General features: G+C 35.1%; 1 protein-coding gene across 3 annotated transcripts in view; it reads left to right on the top strand.

The window, feature by feature from the left end:
- The window catches only part of CDH12 (cadherin 12), a 998,766-nt gene that overhangs the window by 606,014 nt on the left and 372,190 nt on the right, over positions 1–20,562 (top strand). The window contains exon 3 of one of the 3 annotated variants that reach the window (XM_082725876.1): positions 12,340–12,486. The exons of 1 other annotated variant lie outside the window; for it this stretch is intronic. The gene's annotated coding sequence lies outside the window, so the exon portion shown is untranslated. Of the gene's footprint in view, positions 1–12,052; positions 12,487–20,562 lie in introns of those variants that run through there. One more of the 3 variants, XM_082725877.1, reaches the window with a different exon arrangement.

The following is a 20,562-nucleotide window of genomic DNA, read 5'->3' on the forward strand; positions in this document are numbered from 1 at the left end:
ATGGAGAGTCAGCAAACCTGAAGTCTAACTAATAGTTTTTAGTTATTATCCGTGTGACCTTAGGGAGGCTGGATTTCATTTATATTAGCCTTGATTTCTTCACCTGCAAAATGAATGTAATAGTATGATTTACTCATCCTGTACATACAGTAATTCTCAAAGAAAATAATATTCATGCCATCTCTTTGAAAAGTATGTAACACTATAAAATGGGCATATTATGGAATCAGCATACACATAGAGCTTGGCTTCAGAGCAAGCTTTGAGTAACTGGTGAATTTCAATCCCCAATAATCCAATTCCTAACATTATTGATTTAAGGAAACTTATCCTAAATTAATCTAAATACTGTAGCCAGCAAAAACTTTCCATAACCTAGTTCTTTGTAAGAGTTGAGGTCCTGCTAAGAAGTAGCTGTTGGTATAGCCTTATGCCCCTGATTAGCTCTTACCTGCTTCCACCCATTGGCAGTGACGAATTTCCTGACAACAGTTGGTTTGTTCTGGAATACCCCTCTTATGGGACTTACTCCTTTATGGTCCAATGGTTTGGAAAACACCCACCCCTCATCTCGCTCTGTAATTTAGGCATGGTGTTTTTATTGCCAGGATATTGCCTCTCGAGCCAGCTTTGAGAGGTATGTCAGTGTTTTGTAGCCCTTCCCACACTAAGTGGAAGGTCTGTCTGTCTTCTGACTTATCTCCTCCTCAGAAGTCTTGGAATACTGAGGGGCCATTGCATTTAGTGTGGGTGAAGCCCAACACAGAATTCCAAATAGATTAGGGCCAAGTTCCTACTATATGAATTCCCCTTTACCTACACAGATACCATAAATCTCACTTGTTTGCTGAACAGCAATAGTCAGGAAGGGTAATGGAAAACCTAAGAATGACATCCTTTTAGTGGATGTTGCCATGGTCTATGCCAGGCCACGAAGCCTAGTGGTAAAACAGGGCTCCCGTGTTTACTTTGTCTGAGAACCACTCCAGCAAAAATCCCTCATAAAGATGCCCATCTAAATTAAGCAGAAATACTTGCGTTACACTACAAAAATTTTGTTTTTAGTTGACGTCTTCTGCATGGTCAATAGATTACATGGGCTCTCAGCTTAGGGCGACTTAAAGATACTCTCAACTTTCAGCCAGCTTCAGGGCTCCATGTCCCTGAGTCACTTAAGCTCACTACCAAACCTCAGACCTCCTGAGCATTAAGTATTTACTCCTAAAAAATCAGAATTTTAACACATCTTTAACACCTTTGATCAGCCTGTGTATTTCCTGGCTTTTCTAAAATTGAATTGAATTGAATTTCTAAAATTGAATTGATGATCCTGAGAAGTCTGGCTCCATACATATCCTTATCTAAGATGTTCATTCAACGACTATGCCAAAACTCAATTCAGAAAATTTTTCCATCAAGTAGCTCACTTTGAAGGCAATCAGAGTTCACCAGAACAAGGCTAATAGTCTTCCTATTAATTGTAAGTATCAGAGAGAAAACATAAAGTTTATAGCGTAATGATTCTGGAATAATTAGAATTACTTCAAGTTATTGGTAAAAGGGTTACCCCCATTCTTATTTTATTTTTAATGTATTTAAATTATTGCTAAACTATCATGCTTTAGAATAGAATTCTCATAACTATGAGAATTTTTTCTTAATTAAAGCCACTAAAAGCAGAATATAGCAACTTAGTTTTACCATAATCCATTATCTTGCAGCTAGTTGTATGTCTATCCTCTGTCATTAATGTAATGAATTGTATGCTTTAATTATAAATGAAGATGTAAATGATGAAATATTAATTTTCTCAAGAAATGTTTATTAATAATATATAATTCTTATATTTTCAGATCCATAGCACTGAGGTTAAAATTAGTCAAAAATAAGTTAAAATGACAATTTTATGAAATGAAAAATAACTCATTTTTAAGTGGAGGAGAGTACATACACAGTAAGACTGAAAAACATTCAATTTAATTGTGAAGTTGTTTTGTTCATGATGAAAAATGATTTGCATAAAATGGCACCTTAAAATAACAAGGGTTTTCTCCATTAGAAATCAAGCCTCTAATTTTGGGTCTTTAGATAAGAAAAATAACACTGTGTGATAAAGGTAAATGGTCCTTGCTTTGTAGTCCCTTTGAGATAACTGTTCTGAATGAAAGAGTTTTGGTGTGGTGAATTGTGATCGCTTTTCATATACCCAACAGGGTGGAAGCATCTGGGAGTCTAATTCCCCGAAGAGTTTTCCGTGCTGCTTTTAAACAGAATAGTGAAATGATGGAACAGGTAAACATCTGCCAGTTACAGGAAACCGATACTTTGTTCAATAGGGCATTAGACTGTGTGTTCAGCAAATATTTACTGAGGGTCTATTTTGTATCTAGTAATTACATTAAACACTGTGAGCATTATCAGAGAGTAGAGGTGCTTTAAATAAACACATAATGTTGAAGTTTGGAAAGAAGTCAGATAAGACCCAGGAATAAAAATCTAGAGATCAGGAACTTATACTATGATAACAATTAGAGGAAAGGGACTGGCTGTTTCCTTGGAATAGTTGGAAGTCACTGTATAGGACTATCAAGGTGAATTTTTAATTATAGGCAAGAAATTTACATTTTATTCAATAAGGAAGTGAGGACTCTGGCGCTTTCTTTGACAAATGAGTGACATGTCAATTATTAAGCTTTATAATGAATAATATACCTTCAGCTGTTTTTCACCACTATCGATAGGATATGTTGGGAAATGGGGGTAATAGTTTCTGGAATCAAGTTTAAGATCTTATTGGCCGGCTAACTTCTTTGTGAGGATTGCAATAAAATAATATTAACATCCTATACTACTACAGGGAACACAATGGCGGTCCAAGTGTAGTGAGCTAGACTACACTGTCACGGCAGGCCCAAGAGTATTAGTCACTTAAAGCCAAAGCCAGAGAAGACACACTGTGTTAATGATACTTGGGATATGTTGGGATGGGGGGAGGAGCCCTTATCTTTTACACAGCACACTGAAAGTTTTACGAATGGAATAATATCACGCCTGGGATTTTTTTTTTTTTCAAATCTATCCAAGAACAGAGTTGGAGAATATAGAGGGAACAAGATTGGCCACACGTAGCCAAATGATAAAGCTGGATGATGCAAACCATGGTGTCTCTCAATCCTGTGTCTTTTTTTTTTTTTTTTATACTTGCCTGAAATTTTGTAATAGCAAGTTGGAAAACAATTGAAACTAAATGAAAGGAAATGGCCTCCTTGTCTATTTCTAGTCCACGGTCCACCACACATCTCAGATTTCACCCCTTCCGTATAATGGCCGTGCTGGAGCTCATTCAACAGTGAAAAGCAGATTCCGCAAAAGCAGGGGAGGGACTTTGCTCAATACCAGAATATTTATATTTTTTTCTGACCAAGGCTTCTTTCTAGAAGCCACACCCCTCCATGTTAGCTGATCTGTCTCCCTGTGGAATGGGAATCGGTTTCATTAGTTTTTACCCTTCTTGATGAAAGAGGACAGAGAGAAAATGAAAATACAGCTCATACCACTGGTCAACCATAAGGAGTTGGTACGGATGTTTTCCAGCGGATGCTTTCCAGGCTCATCTGGAATGAGATGACCTATGAGAGACCTATGACAGTATCAACATCTACTCGGCAAGAAGTCATGTATCTCTTGAACTTAAAATATTTAAACCGGAACCGTATGAAATTAAGGAGGTATAGCCAGCTCCTTCACCTTTATTTATGTAAACATTAAAAAAAAAAAAAGGAAAAAAAAATTGGAAGAGGAAGGGTAAATAAAACAAATTAAAGATTATCCTTTTTCTTCATTTTTCTTTAGTTTACACTTCTTATATACAGAAACTGGTGAGTGAGCCTATTAAAACTCCAATGTTAATCTCATCAAGGAAAAAAACCCTTAGTTTCTCATGATGCATAATCTTCCTTTAAAAATGTGTAAATAGACATGTATATTATAATCTGTTTTTTTCTATTAAGAAACTGTGAAAACTTCCCATGTAAAAAATATGTTGAAATGATGTTAAGGATGCATTCATTTATCAAATTTTCTCATTTATATTTAATCAATACATTAGTATATACAATATTTTAATATTAAAAGCACAGTGACATAATACACAAAATTTTCTCAATAAACATCTCTGGAGTTATGAGTCATTTGTAATATTTTTGTTGCAAATGTCAAAATCATTCCCTTGAAATTAGTAGCAGTTTATATGTCCAATAGCAATTCATTATTATGCTTTGTAATAAAATTGCCCAAAAATAGAATGATATGATCTTATTTTACATCTTTAATGAGAAAAAATTTCTTCAGGATTCACAATATAAAACAAAACAATAGTATGACATGTTTAGCCTACATCCAATTGGATATAATCATTACAATTAAAAACAAAGTTTTCTTTAGGGTTTTCATAGTGTGCATATTGCCTATTTAACAAAAAACAGTTGCTAATGTTTATTGAGCCCTTACTTTCTATCAGTTACCTTTTGGGTAGTACATTTCTACTAAGACATTTAATCCTATTTCCTCACAAGCCATGAACTCATATTACACTATTTTATCCTCTTTTCTTATCTGAGGAAATGGAGGTAAATGTGGTTTAAGCAACTAACCCAAGGGTTCACAGTACTGTTTTCTCCTGTCATGCTGCTGTGTTGTTTTAATCCCAGGAAGTGAGCCACCCAGATTTCTGCTATTTTTATCACATATTTTACCACTGCACCATGATTAAAATAAGTCCATGTTGTTGATGTACATGAGATAGTAAAAGTGTTATTTCCGACTCTTCACCAACAGTCTGGGATATGTTAAAGCCCTGTATTCCTGCGGATTGTTTAAATTCTTTTTTTTTTTTTTTAAGATTTTATTTCTTTATTTGACAGACAGAGATCACAAGCAGGCAGAGATGCAAGCAAAGGGAGGGGGTGGGAAATAGGCTCCCAGCTGAGCAGGGAGCTTGATGTGGGGCTCCATCCCCGGACCCTCTGAGATCATGACCTGAGCCGAAGGCAGAGGCTTAACCCACTGAGCCACCCAGGCGCCCCTGTTTAAATTCTTTTAATAAGGAAACTAGAGTCAGCAAGGCCGGTAGACGTTACCTATTCTTTATGTTGTGGCAAATTATTGACTTTTGCTGATAGTGAGAAAGAACAAGTTGACATGAGAGGAACCTGCATGTTACAGTCAGCGTAACTGAGGCTGGAAGGAAACAGTATTCAGAAGTTAATGGAGTTGCCATGAAACCCAAAGAAAAAGTCCAATTTAGCAAATAAGTAAATAAGAGGAAGAGGGAGATCCTTTTAGAGCCGCTCTGTACCCATGCTATATAAATTATTTTCAGCTTAATGCCTGTCAAATGCTGTTAGAGCCTGAGAAAGTTCAATTATTTTCCTGTAACAGAGTCACCTGCTGTGGCATAGATGCAGAAGATAAGCTATGGTAAGATTTCACATTAAAGAGAAGTTAGAAATAAATGGACAATAATATATGTGTATCAAGAAGTAATTAAGCATTTCACGGTGGCCGTTGCTTGAAATGGAATGGTACTTTATTTCCCTTGGTAAAATTTTACTGAACTATTATCTGGATAGGTACTAGGGCATTAAGTTTAAAGTTGTCTTAAACTATGATTGAATGAGGAATGCTGTGTACAATTAAAGAAACCAATAGAAATATAAAGTAGGTGATTTTATTCCATCTTAAATATGGTTTCTTTGGAAAATAAGAAATAGAGTTAAAGGCGTGCACACCGTTATCTTATTATGGATATAATATAGCATTAGCAGTTTAATTACAGTCATATTCTACTAAAGAACAGTTGAGGAAGATGTGTAGTTTTGCAACTTTATTGAAGTGTAACCCATAAAATAAGCTGCACATATTTAAAGTGCAAATTAGATGAGTTTTGACGGATGTGTACAACTGTGAAACCGCCACCGTAATCAAGATACGGCACATTCTCATCATCCTTTTGTCATTCCTTGCTGTGCCCTCATTCTCCATCAGTCACTTTCTTGCCTTCTGTCACTTTGGTTTAATTTCCATATTTTAAAAGTTTTCATAAGTGGAATGATACACCAGTTACTTGTGTCCTATTTGTGTCTGGTTCTTTTTAGTCGGCACAAAGACCTTGTGATTGTTGAGTATATAAGTAGTTTATTCTTTTTAATTGATGAGTAATATTTCACTGTCTGAGGGTACTTGTTGGTGCTTTGGATTTTTTGTAGTTTTTTGCTATTATGAATAGAGTGAATCATTTGTGTATCAGTCTTTGAATGGACATATGCTTTCTCTTGTTTGGAGTATATACATTGGAAGGAGATAGCAGCATCACACAATAGGCTTATTCTTAACTTTTTAAGAAATTACCAAAATGTGTTTCAGAGTGGTTGTACCATTTTATATTCCCATGAGCAGTATGTGAGTGTTATAGATGTTCTGCATCATTGACTCTACTCGGTATTGTTAAGTTTTTCTTTCTTTCTTTCTTTTTTTTTTTTATTTTAACTGTGTTAATAGATGCATGGTAGCAGAAATGACTTTAAACAATTTAAATATATAGTTTCAAATTAAGAGACCCATGTAAATTGGATTTTTTTTTGTTCTAGTTTTTAGTGAACAGCAAATTAATCTGATACTGTTTTTCACTTCACTGCTTCCAGATGTTTCTACCTTCCATAACTTTACAATCACTGGAACTTCCCTGCTTTCTGAGACTTTCCACAGAGAGTCAAAATATCTGCTTAATAAAGAAATAAACACACCTATCCTTTTTCTATTAAGCAAACTGTTCACTACATAGTATTTTATATGTATGTCTTTAATAACCTGTCTTTTAATCATTGCTTAAAATGTGCGTGCTTTGGAATTTATAGGCATAATTCTAGACATCATGAATTTTCGGTGGTTTTAAGTGAGTTTGATATGAATTGACTCTAATAGTCTTAAGGCTGTATATATTATTTACTTCCTTTTGTTTACACTGAATAATCATACCTACAAGATACAAAGTAAAATAAATCTGAGCTAACAGGAAAGGGGTAAAACACCAAGTAATTGTGGCTACTGAAAGCCATTTGTTTTTCTTTTAATTATGTACTGTGATTTTTTTGTTTCACTTTAAAATAACTTCATACTGAAGTGTAAATGTGATTTTAAAAATACAAAATATATTATTGTTGTATGTCCATTTTTCAATTATGTTTCCTAATTTAATTCTCAGTCATTTTAATTAAATAGGCTAAGGATCCATTCTAGATGTAATATAATAACAATATCCTTTAAAAGGGAAGTATTATAGTTACTTAAAAAAATAGCAACTTTTTTCATGTACTCCATGTGAAATTTCAAACCAATGACTCCTGGCTGAATCTTAAGTTGCTTCAGTTACAAAAACAAAATATTTTTCCCATAATGTCATTTATGGAATAAAATTAAACTGTTAGGGCATGACAGGGTGGGAGAGGGGAGAAAAAGTGTATTTGCTTATAATCTTTTCTTGTTGGTTGCCTGATTATTTCTGAATTAAGTTGAAAATATATCCCACACTATTAGCCAAATAGATAACATAATTTAAAGAGCTGACTGAAATCTTTGAGATAGTATATACTAATTTCCTCACATGTTCCAATGAAATTTTTGACTGGAAGCTTCTTCCTTTTGTTTTTCTGGTTTTGTTTTGTTTTTAAGATTTATTTATTTATTATTTTTATTTTAGAGAATGGGAAAGAGAAAGAGAGAGAGAGAGTGAGGAATGGAGGGTCAGAGGGAGGCAGAGAAAGAGAGAACCTCAAGCAGATTCTGTGCTGAGTGTAGAGCCCAATGGGGGCTCCATTTGATGACCCTGAGATCACGACCTGAGCCAAAATCAAGAGACAGACGCTTGACCAACTCAACTGAACCACTCAGGTGCCCCATTAAATGGAAACTTTTTTAAATGACTCCGGGTTATAAAGCTAGTGGTGCCAGAATTTTGACTCTGGTTCAAGCTTTCTGTTACCCAGTTGAGCCTTCTTTATCTCCAGAAGTTCATAGTATTTCAAATTCATGAGTATGTATGAGTCAAGCCTGGCCTCATTCATGCGAGCTGGCCTCAAATTGGACCAGTTTACCTTAAGGCTATTAGATTGCAGCCATTCTACCCCTGTCCTTACACAGAAGTAGAAATAGGTACAATATATGAGAATGGCATGTATAATCTATGAGAACGGTAGTACTCAGCAAGCATTCCGGTGTTAGTATTAGCTAGTGCTACTGATGAAAGTCAATTTGTTATTACTTTGTTAGATTGCTTGCTTGTTCAACTTATTTATATTTATTTATTTATTTATTTTTAAGATTTAAAACAACTAACACTACTGTTAGGAGATTTCCTTTCTCTTGATTATTAAATCACCAAGAAAGAAGTAAGGAGGTAATATTTGAATCTGAAGTCCATAGAGAAGAAGAAGGGATTCATACAAGGATCATATGACCAATATCTAATGTAGGAGTAGTCAAGAAGGCTTTTTTGATCTTGACTATTATTATATGAGAAAAATATAAGAAATCTAAATGGAGAAATTCCTGTACATATCAATCACAGCCATCCTACCAGCCGTTACTACATGATAATCTCAACTGTCACTCTTTAAATGATAATCTCAATTGTCATTCTTTAGTACAAACCCAAGTAAATGAAGAAAGAGTGGCTTCCATTTAGATATCCGTTTGAGTCTTTATTGACTGCAACATGACTCAGACAAACATATTATTTGGGGTATGGTGGGAAACAATAACACTGTCTGGAAAGGAAGACATCAGATTTTCCACTAAGAATCAGAGACTAAAGAACAATCACTTCGCTCTTTTTCTTCTTAATTCCCCATCATTAAACTATGAATAAAATACTTCTCGTAATTTATATCAAAAGATTCCCGTAAAAATCAAATGAGATAATAGGTGGGAAACTTCTTGGCAAAGTTTAAGAACTGAATTAATTTGAGTTATCATCATTCTTTTCTTTTAGACAGAATTTTTATTAGACGCCTTGAAAAAATGTGGTCACAACATTTCTCTGTGAGATTATGAATGTGTCTCATAATTCCAGCAGCGCATATGAAATGGTGGAATTCAAGTGAGGTTTAAGAAACTTCTAGATAATGTAAAAACATGCTAGAAATGAATTTCTCAGGTCTGCAATTCCTATGAGTTTGCTGTTCCATTACTACTGCTGGAGAAGTAATATCAGAATAAATATCAGAATAAAATATCAGAAATCATCAAAATTGTGGCCTACTGTATAAGTAAATGTGCTTGATGTACACATCTATTAGGGTAGGGTCCTTTTCCTGTTTAAAAAACATAAAGTATAATTTTTGAAGAAGAGGGAGAATGAATCTTAAAAGGGATTGTATGTGTGTGCATGCACATGCTAATGAAATTACACCATTTGGAAATTCTAGATTGTTTATTATTTTTTTTGGCTAAAAAAGTTTTTTGTTGTTGGTTTTCTTTTTCTACTAAAAGATATATAACTATTTACTGTGACTACACTTTTATAGTATAATATTTTATCAGTTACAAGACCTACATTTTTAGAGATACAAATGTATTTTTTCACATTATAAAAACAAGAAAATTTCCTCTTCTTTTAGAACCAGGTATTTTTTTGTGGATGTAGTTCTTGTTGGTTTTAATGTTTGGAAATTTCTAAGCAAGAAGATTTTACTGTTAAAGTGACCTGAGTTTTAATTTTAGATTTGCTCTGTACTGGCTGTGAGGCACTGATAAATTTAGTAAGCTTCTCAGCATCTTAGCTTAATTAATAAAAATTTAAAAAATAATAATGCCTGCTTAATAGAATTGTTCTAAGGATGCCATGGATAACAACTACAGTTAGAGTGCGTGCAGAACGTGTGCCACATGGCAAGCACTTACAAAAAGTATCTATAAGGATGACTGCTCTATCTTTTTCATACTGCCCACCAATGAATAATAATTTACTTTGCTACTCATGAATGTACTTCCACCTAAAATCAATTATTTGTTTAAAAGACTACTGTAGAGTCACTCATATTCTTTGTAGAAAATGTTTAAGGTGAAAGACACTTGGAGTCTATGAGAACAAGAGGACCCGTCATTTAGAAATCGCATCAGTGCAAACGTATGCAGTCGGGGCTTTCCAGATAGAAACCATCTACGATAGCACCAAATTAGCTCAACTTAGCCTATGCTTGTTATAGCATTGCTTGCGTAGTTTTTCAAATAGCATTTTAAGTTAGTAGTGACGATAATTCCAAGTGGATAGGGTTCAAAATAAATAAATAAATAAATAAAAATAAGCACTATCTTAATTAGAAAGTTTTTAGAAGAGGTCGCTATTTAAGATCTTCAGAATGAGCCTTAGACCAATAAGAGAACAGAGTGCTTTAATTGCATGACCACCCAAACATGGGAATCTTAGAATCCATCAGATATTCATTTCCAAGTGCTGTGTTAACAATGAATCAGGATCCTCACAGAAGAATTTGCAGTTGTGTTTCCTGTTGACTATTTATTTACAATTTATGTGCATCAATTTTGATTTAAGCAGCCTCTTTTCTACCAGAACACTCTACGGCCAGTTTATAATTGGATAATGGATTTCCTGCTTAGCAGCTGCAGAAGTTACTCCCTCTCCTGAAGTGTATCGACTGGGTTTCTTTGCCTTCAGGTCTCCCCCTCCACCAGCGGAGGGAGCAAGAGTCCTCCTCTGCAAGGGACACAGGCTCACAGCCCCTTGTCCTGGGGCTTCTCAGCAGTTTCTCTGTTTTAAGTTCAAGTGTCTAGCCTAGTATAGCAACTCAGTTACACTGAAGTTTTACTTTGTCCAATAAGTTCCATCAAAGAACTTGTATTTTAATGAAATCTGCTTAAAAAATAATATTTGAGAAATAAATTCTCTATAATGCTTTGTGCATTCCTTTACTGAAATTTGACATTGTCCTCAGATATATGTTAATATTAAAACATTATGATGCAAATACAACCCCCCCCCCGCCTCTGTCTGCCTTACACACACACACACATCAAGGGAATGCCATATGTCCCTAGTGAAACCTACTTGGAAAAGCAGAAATGTTGAACATATCACGCAATACCATTGTGAGAGGACATTTGTCAGTTTTCTCTCTGGCAATGAGATTTTTCTCACCCTCAAGACATGCAAATGACTTTTTTCATCTGTTCTTTTTATGTTATTTGAATAATGTTCTCCTATAGAAGTAAGGGCTGTCAAAAATTAACCATTTGGGGCTTCCGTGTTTAGTTATGCCACCTTTTGGAGAAACTAGATCTCTTCAGGGAAGTGATAACTTTTAAAGTCCGAGATGTTGAACTTCTCAGGTGGTCGGTGGATAAGTATCAGCAGGGTTGTTAACCGCACATGACTATATAAAAATGTGTTGCATTTTGGATGCTCTCCTACTCTTGTTTGCTTTAGTTTTAGAAATCACTGTTTCAACTGATAATAGAAAAGATGATTCAGTTCAATGTAATATAGTCTCTTGCTACTCAGGTTAATAGTATAATGCAAATGTCTCTGTTAAGTCTGTTGCTAACTTAAAATGCTATCTGAAAAACGACACAAGCAATGCTCTATTCTCCATGCCTTGGTTTGAGTGTTCACATCTGTAAGAAACTGCCAAACAAGCTTATTTAGTATGAATAATTTTAATACATCAGAGAGTTGCACTCTGGAGGGCTGTGATAAACCTCTAAATTCATTTTACGTAGACATAGGTTGAAGTACGCACCAGGCTTGGAGCAAAGACCTATGCAGCTATCTCTTTTATCACATCGCTTTAAACATTGAGCTTTAGACTTTCCTTGCAAATCAGCTCTATCAGGCTCTTAATTGTTTCACTGTACCTGATCTCTAACAGGAATGCACCTTGCAACGCCGCAGGAGAAAGCCCATTTGTTTAAGTCCTCCGATGGCTTAACACGGTGGCTAATCTCCTTGCAAATTATAGTCATAGTCGCAGTTCATCCATCAGGCTGGAAAAGACAAGATTCCCAAGTGGCCTCGGAGCCTTTTCCAGTGCCCAGGAGACCCGCCGACCCTCCGTGCGTGTTGCGTGCGCACAGGGAGTGTTTCCCCGCTAATCAGGTCAATGATTATCGCCCGGCTCCGGGGACCTGCCAGGAGCCTATCACAGCAGTTAGGGAGCCACCAAACGCAGCGTGCTGGCGGAGGATCTCCCGTTAGGAAACATCGCTTAGTCCTCATTTACTCACTGGAACCTCTAAGGATTTCAGCTTATCTTTTTGTCCTCGTAGACAGTGAGAGGCTCAGCATAAACAGGGAAAAGACGCACCGCAGGCAGCTACTTGGAGAGTGTTGATTGAAAACTTGGATCTCCCCACCCCATTCACGGTTGATTTGACTGATGTCTCACCTCATTCACAGAGAATATTTCAATTAAGGTAAGTGCTGCTAGATCTGAGCTGCACCGCGCTGAATTTCTGCATGGAAAGTTCTAACCGACTAAACTGACATTCTGCACTGCAGCAACTCACTGTTTATGTCAGGAGAAGGCTTAGTTTATAAGCAAGTGTCCTAGAATGAAAACCGGCATTGGGGGATAGTGATGTTTCAGGGCAATTTCTTTTGGAATCCAGGCATGCTGCCTTGCATCAAGAGAAAATAAAGGGAAATAATGAAAAGAGCATTAATTTCTCATTTTACCTTTTTAGTAATCTAGAGAACTGTGCCGCCCTAAGGTAACTTGATTTTGATTGAAGTGTTTTGTTGATGTCATATGGTTAAATCTCCGAGTGGAAAAGCTTCAAAGTTAAATTAGATGGAAATAAAATTTGCAAATGAGAGCTGAGATTTTGTGCAGCTTTCTACTTTACCAATGTTCCTGGGCTCTCTCTGGGTTAAAGGATTTAGGGCTAATCCCCTGAATGTTTTAATAGTGTCCATTTAGGAATGAAAGTATAAATGGTAAAGTTTCTGATATAGCTGTTTAAAAAAAAAACCAAAATAATTAATATATTACTGATATGATTTATAGCTCTTCTACAAGAGATAGATTTCTGTTGTGAAATAGATTAATAAAAAGGAAAGTAAATAAAATTAACTTCTTTCTAAAATGCTTGTTTTTGAAAGAATTCTTCAGTAAGAGATTATGTTCAGGTGTTTATTGAAACCCTGGCTTTTATGTTGGAGGTTGCGCTTGTTATCAAACTCAAGTGAATTGAGGTTAAGCTTGATTGTACATAGTTTAGGGCAATTATCTAGATAATTAGGATAAACTAGTCCCCATTATTTCTTCTACAACTGTTTTTTCTCATAAGTTTGTTAAGAACATCTAGAGAGAATGGAAGAATTTTTTTTTTCAAAGTTAAGTTTAATTATTTGAACTTTTTCTTTTCTACTTAACTTTGCACATATACACTAATGGTATTATCCTATATTATGGTAAATCTCTATGTAACCAAGAATAATAAAATAATTTTATCACTATAATTATATATGATGGGTTGATTAGCACCCTAAGCATGCGAGTGAATAATAGCAACATTACCTTGTTATAATGTAGTACTTCAAAATGATTTTCAAATAATAAAACATTATTTAAAGTATAAGTACAAATAATTATAATACCCAAACTGAATTTCAATAAATAATCTCTTATGCCAAGACATAATCTAAATATCTAATAAATATCTAGCTGTTTTCGTGTAAAGACTTATAATAGTATCCTAAATGTGCTTTATAGAATGAGCACTCATATTTCATGAAATGGTGATTCCACCTTCCTCCTAGTGGTATCCTGAGATGTAACATTTTATAAAGATGTCAAAACACCCTTTATCTTAATTGGCTATCCTTCTGAAATTCTCTAGAGAACTTTTCAGGCTGATGTTGATGTTGTTGCTTCTCTCACAGGAATAAAATATTTTGGGGATACCCATAGGTGCTGACATGTATTTGCTGGGTGTCTGTATGTCTTTAGCCAAAGCCTGAGGACATTTAGCTACCTCGGTTGCCCTGAGACTTCTATCTCTTTATCTCCAGGGAGTTGGTTTCTCAACTGATTTGAAACCTGAGAAAAGTGTGTTGACTACAGTTCATTGTTACTGGGTTTGGGGCTGCTTCTTCCTTTCATTTATTTATTTACTTGTTTAGCAACTCTGATAAACAGAAAGAGGCAACATTAATCACAAAAAGCCACATTTGCTATTACCAAACTGGTACATGGCTTAAACTAGCTTTGTATTATAGACTATACTTGCACCAAGTTCCAAAGTGGTGGTGGTATCTTACCCAATGAACTTTTTTTGGATGTACTTTCTTGACGTATATGACCATTGAAAGATGTGGTAGTGTATAATGAAATATTTAAGTCTAAAAAATGAAGGCAATTGTAGTTCTCTTTCAAGAAGTTAGACCTAAGTTGTTAAAGGGGTTTTATTATTGTAGATGTTGTCTTGATTGGCATCATGCAGGCTGAAAAGAAAAATGGAGAAAATCTTGGGTACAGTTGAGAATTAGGAGCTGTAGCACCTTGAGAATTAGGAACTATAACACCTGACTCCTCAATCAGATTTCCCTTTTTGTTTTCCTTTGCTTATTATATTATCCCCAGGTGCCACTTTACCTTTAGATTCTATATTGAACCTCATTCTTCATTGATTTGACAGTAATTTATTCCTACTGTGAGATCAGAAAGCATCTTATAGGATAAGTTCACTTAGAGCAGACAGTTTCAAAATTTAAATCAAAAAGTCTGTTAAAACTTTCCTTATGATTTATAACCTGCTTTTTAGTATGTGGTAGTTTCAATAAAAGACAATGGGGAGAGGCAGTATCTTACAGGTTTTCTAAATACCAAACAGCTGGGATACAAACTTTGTATGTATGGTTTTCTAATCATTAAGTCAAAATGATTACATAGAGGTTATTTACTTCAATTCTCCAAAGAAAATATGGGGGCTGGGAAAAGATAGGCAACTGAGGCAAGGGGAGACTATAGTTAATGGACTTAAGATTTATACTTAGATCTGGCTGTATTTAAATCTCCTAATATTTGTGCTCTAACTTTTTTATCACGTAGTATGGTGATCCTTTCCAGTGTTTGATGTGACACTTGTGAATATTTTAAGATGATTTTTTTAGGATTATACAGCTTAATTATATCACCTTCAAAGTAGTTTACCAAAGTAAACTCTTGGTTTACTTAAAATAAATGACTTTATAAATCCCATAGCTGCCACTGTTTGAAGCAAGCATATACTTTGTTCTTTTTGTTTCCTAAAGAGGTCAGTGCACAAATCCCTGCATCAAGCTGATTCTGATTACCATGGACAGATAAAGTTCTCTGCTCTATGGATAATCAGCACTGAAATTTAGTATCAGGAGGAGTAGACATACTCAGAATAAAATCAAATTATAAAGTGTGATATAAATTCAATGTCACTTATTTGAAATAAGATTAAAAGGAAGTTAAGGAGAATTCATGTTCATGGCAAAAGACATATATAATATTAGAAAAGATAAAAAGATGAACAGTTGGAATTGAATGTCAGAAAGTGGACTAAAAAATTAATATTTATGGGAGCCTGGCTGGCCCAGTGGGTTAAGCCTCTGCCTTTGACTCAGGTCGTAATCTCAGGGTCCTAGGATCGAGCCCCATATCAGGCTCTCTGCTCAGCTTCCAGCTTCCCCCCTCTCTCTCTCTGTCTGCCTCTCTACCTACTTGTGATCTTTGTCTGCCAAATAAATAAATAAAATCTTTTAAAAAAATAATATTTAAATGTACAGAAGTCTGTTCTACTGATTTTATATAAATCTTCCCATGTGTACGCAGAGATTTCCTATAGTTAATTTTACTTTGTGACAAGATTATCCAAACCAAAATTGTGTCCAGTCTTTGACAAAAAAGAAGTGATTTTGCAAAATTAGGATTGACCTGGAAAATCTGTTATGATTAGCTGTGATATCCAAAGACATACTGAGATGGTAACTGGAATTTAGGTAGCATAGTTACAATATATCATTCATTAAGCTCCAGAATGTTCTCGAACATTTAAAAGGATAACAGATATTGTGAATAATGGATTCAATAATGATTAAAAACATTATATACACATAAATATGTATGTATGTGTGTGTGTGTGTGTGTGTATATATATATATATATATATATATATATATATATATATATAATCCAACTTCCAGGCAACTTACTTTCCATTCTCTCATTTTTTTTTTTGGCAAGTGATTGGCTTATCCTAGTTGGATGTAAGAATAACAGAAAAATGAAGTATCTATAGATAATCCCCTCTATTACTATGCCAAAGGAAAGGACATGATCTGTAAAAAATAGTATTGCAAAAGAATTTGTTATGTCCACAATGCATAGATCTCTTCATCCAGAAAGCAAGACTGTGTGTCTAGGCCCCCCGTGCACAGTAAAATCGACTGGAGATATAAGACAATCATCTCACAATGACCAATGGCTACCATGTGGATTACATAAGAACTTCGCCAATATAGGAAGCTCTCTATACCCTATCTGGTGACCTTCATTATGAAATACAAGTTGATAACAGGAGTTGGTGAGGAAAAAGCAGATGTTGGAAAACATCGAGGTGGTAGTCTGCAAAAACCATGAAGAAGCTGAAGTCATAAGATTGGTAGCAAGGAAAGAAGAGGTAATTGCCTTAGGTCAGTTAGAAGAGACACGTTTGCTGACTCATGATGGCTAAGCACAAGAAAGAGCACTCCCTCACAGAGGGGCAACGAGTCTTGGTTATCCTGGGTGATATTTCAGACACACTATGCAGTGGTCAGACTTTTTCCTGTTTTCCACTTTCTTCTCACTGGTTGCAGTTCCATTTACTAACTTAAGCTGAGAAAATCTCTGTTTCTTAGAAATCAAAGATTATACCTGGCCCAACATAAGAGGTATTCATGGTCTCTTTCATTAGAAAATGGATAAGGGCAGGAATGTGTTGTGGTTGTAAATATAAGGTCTGGATTCAACTACCTGGGTTCACATGACCACTGAGGCTACTTTCTTCCTAGTTCTGTGACCTTGGGAAAATCAGTGAAGGTGTCTAAACTTTGTTTTTTTTTGTGATTTTTAAAATGGATCATCTAAGGATAGTACTGTAATCTCATAGCACTGTTGTGTGAAGTAAAGGAAACAATTGAGATAATATAGTGGCTCAGGTGATCAGGAAATGATAATTATTATAAATAAGAAACCTTATGATGAGTCCCTCACTTTATCTGTCAAGTGGGGAAAATTAGGGATATTATCTCTCTTTAGCAACAATGCACACCTGGACCTTACCAGAAGCTTCTGGAACCACTTCTTGACACTGTGTTCATAACAGTATTTAAATTTTAGGAACATGTAATTTTTTTCTATTGGATTTAGACAGATGAGTGGATGTTTCTTGAAAGAAAATAATTCAGTAGACAGTTTATAGAAACCCTATTTTTGTCAATGGTTGTTTGCATGCACAAAACCAGCTGAATAGTAGAGGATAAAGATATTGTAGAGGCTGCAAAGTTGAAAATTTTTGCTCTTTATCTCTTGCAGAAGTTAACTGACTCCTTGTTTAAAAGAGAAACTAATTCTATGTTGCATGATTTTTTTTTATTATAAGCATAATAAATATTTGGTGGAATACTTTTTAAATGTTTTGAAGATAATTATCTAAATGTCTATTTCCAGATAGTTTCAAGCTTATTTTCTCTTCTTCAAGAACTCACCCATATTTTACTATGGGATTTCAATCTTCTAATTATAAATGTTAAATTTTGCATATATATATATGCAAAAATATTCTACATTTTGCATCAATTGATTCAAGTAATAAGCATAGTGAAACTGTAGTTTTCCAAATGAATTCATTGTTTTCCATCCTCCAAGTCATACATTCTTGTGTTTTGGCATATATAGGAATCAATGACTATGTGCCTTAAAATAGCAACTTCCAGGGTCTCATATCTGAAGTATTTGATTTAGTATGTCTGAGAAAGAGCCCAGGAACCACAGTTTTGACATATGAAGGTTAGTCTGATAAAATTAGAATATATAGGAATGTGACCTAATTACTGGATTTTAAACAATTTCCCAGGTAATTCTGATATTCCGACAAAGTTGAGGGTTACTGCTGTAGATCAGTAACTCCAAACTTGAATGGGCATGCAAATTATCTGGGGCTCCTGGTCAAATGTTCCTGGAGTGGTACCTGAGATTATGTATTTCTCATAACCTCCCCGAGATACCAGAGCTGCTGATCAGTGAGAAATGCTGTTCTCATTCTGGCCCCACTCTGCCCTATGGTTGCCCGCGTGGGTAAATTTTCAAGGACCTAATGTAAGATGTGACTTATAGCCCAGCTTACCTGAGTCAAAGGTTGATGAAACATCTCAAGAAACAATTTCCTTTGCGGAAGGGTGATGGGAAGTTCTGAGCCAGGTCAAAATTGAGAAATATTTTTCTAATCTATTGTGAATTCCTACTGACGCACTCTGGAAATAGAATAATTTGGTGCTTTTAGAAAGCAACATATTCAGGTACTTGCTGCTGGTATTTAATTATTTTCAGTAAAGGTAATTGTTGGGTGGTAATTGGTGCTTTCCAACTCTACTGGCCAATGTGTAAAAATTTATGGTTTTAGCACCATCTAGGATAACTCCATACCAAAGTACCAAACTTATCAGAAAATTCTGACTTCTTGGACGGAGTTTCATTTCTCTTCATCTTGGGAATGCAGTCTTGGGCATCATTATTTGTCAGTCCCACTTTTTTCTCTCCCTAAACAAACACAGCAAGGATATTGATTTCATCTCTTTCCTCTATTTATTTTTTTTCTATTTCCAACTGTCATATTATCTTTTTATTGTAGATTTTGATCAAATCTACAAAACACCAGAGGAAATATCATATTTCATTAATATAGACACAAATTTTGGATAATTGGTGTTACATTTTTAAATTACAAACCTGTCCATTAAATTCCCTATTAATCCTCTTTAATTTTTTCTTCTAGAATGTTTAACATTGTTTAACAAGTTTAATGTTTAATAAGTTACATGTGTAATGTTTAACAAGTTACACTTGTTAACTTATTTGATTATTCTTTGTTTCCCCTCTCACATTAAACATTAGAAAGTAATGTCTGCAAAGGCAGGTTTTGTTTCTTTTATTCATAGCTACAGTCCAGTGCCTAAAATGGTGCCCGGTATAGAGCAGATTCTCAGAAAATATCTGTTGAACAAAGAATGTATGGATGTTCCAAATGAATCAATAAATTACGTAGTCCATGTGTTAGCATTGAGGCAAGTACCTAAATAACCGTAATTGTGCTTTTGCTTAGAAGGTAAGATTCAAGCACATTTCTCAGAAGGCTTACATTTAATCCATTTACTTTACTCACTCATTATCGTGTCCCTCTTAAGTATCATTCTGCTAGATTCCAGGGACATATATTGATGAGCATGATGAGTTCATAATGTATTCTGCCTACTGGTGGGGGGAGGGGTGGAGCGTCAGACAACAGAAAAGTCAGTTACAATATTCTCTCGTGTCCAGTCATAGACTATATGTAAAAAGTGTTATTAATCACAGAGTAGCTGCTAACTTAACTCTAAGGGACCATAAGAAATTTCTGAGAAGTTACCTGAGCTATAAATTGAAGGATACCTTGCATTTCAACAGATAGAAGAAGAGGCAGGGTAGTAAGCTCCTAATAGAAGTTATGTCATGTGCCAAAACACAGAGATATGATGAGAGAATCCCAACCACCTTCCAGGAGCACATTAGTTTCTTATAACATGACAATGTAATGTCATATGTGTAAGAAGAGGCAACTTCATATTTGCTTTGTGCGACGAGTTTAAACCTTCCAGAAACAACATGAGAGAAAGAGAGAGATAGATAGATTGGTGCTCTATTCTGAATCTTGCATTTTGTTTTTCACTACGTCAAGTTGGAAAAAATAAATATATTCCATTATATATATTTATTATATATATTTCAATATATATAATTTCATTACATATATTTTCATTTTATATATATAATTATATATATATATATATATTTACACACATATGTGTGCATATACATATACACATGTGTATGTGTATAATTAAAAACAAAACAAAAATACACCAGAGAAAATCCTTTTTTGATGGGACTCAAGGGAGAGAGACACTCTTTTTTTTTTTTTTGACAGGCAGAGACACAGGCAGAGAGGAGGCAGAGAGGAGGAAGCAGGCCCCCTGCCGAGCAGGGAGCCCGATGCAGGGCTCGATCCCAGGCCTCTGGGATCATGACCTGAGCCGAAGGCAGAGGATTAACCCACTGAGCCACCCAGGCACCCCAGAGAGAGACACTCTTAAAAAGCTGCACCAAGGATAGGCAAAAGTGCAGATGTTAAAACCAATAAGTGCTTGAATGAGGATGAACTTGGACAACTGTGTATCCATATGTAACTTTCAAGGACTCTATGACATGATTAGGTGAACAC

Source organism: Mustela nivalis, assembly GCF_964662115.1.
Source record: "Mustela nivalis genome assembly, chromosome: 3".
Taxonomy (NCBI): Eukaryota; Metazoa; Chordata; class Mammalia; order Carnivora; family Mustelidae; genus Mustela; species Mustela nivalis.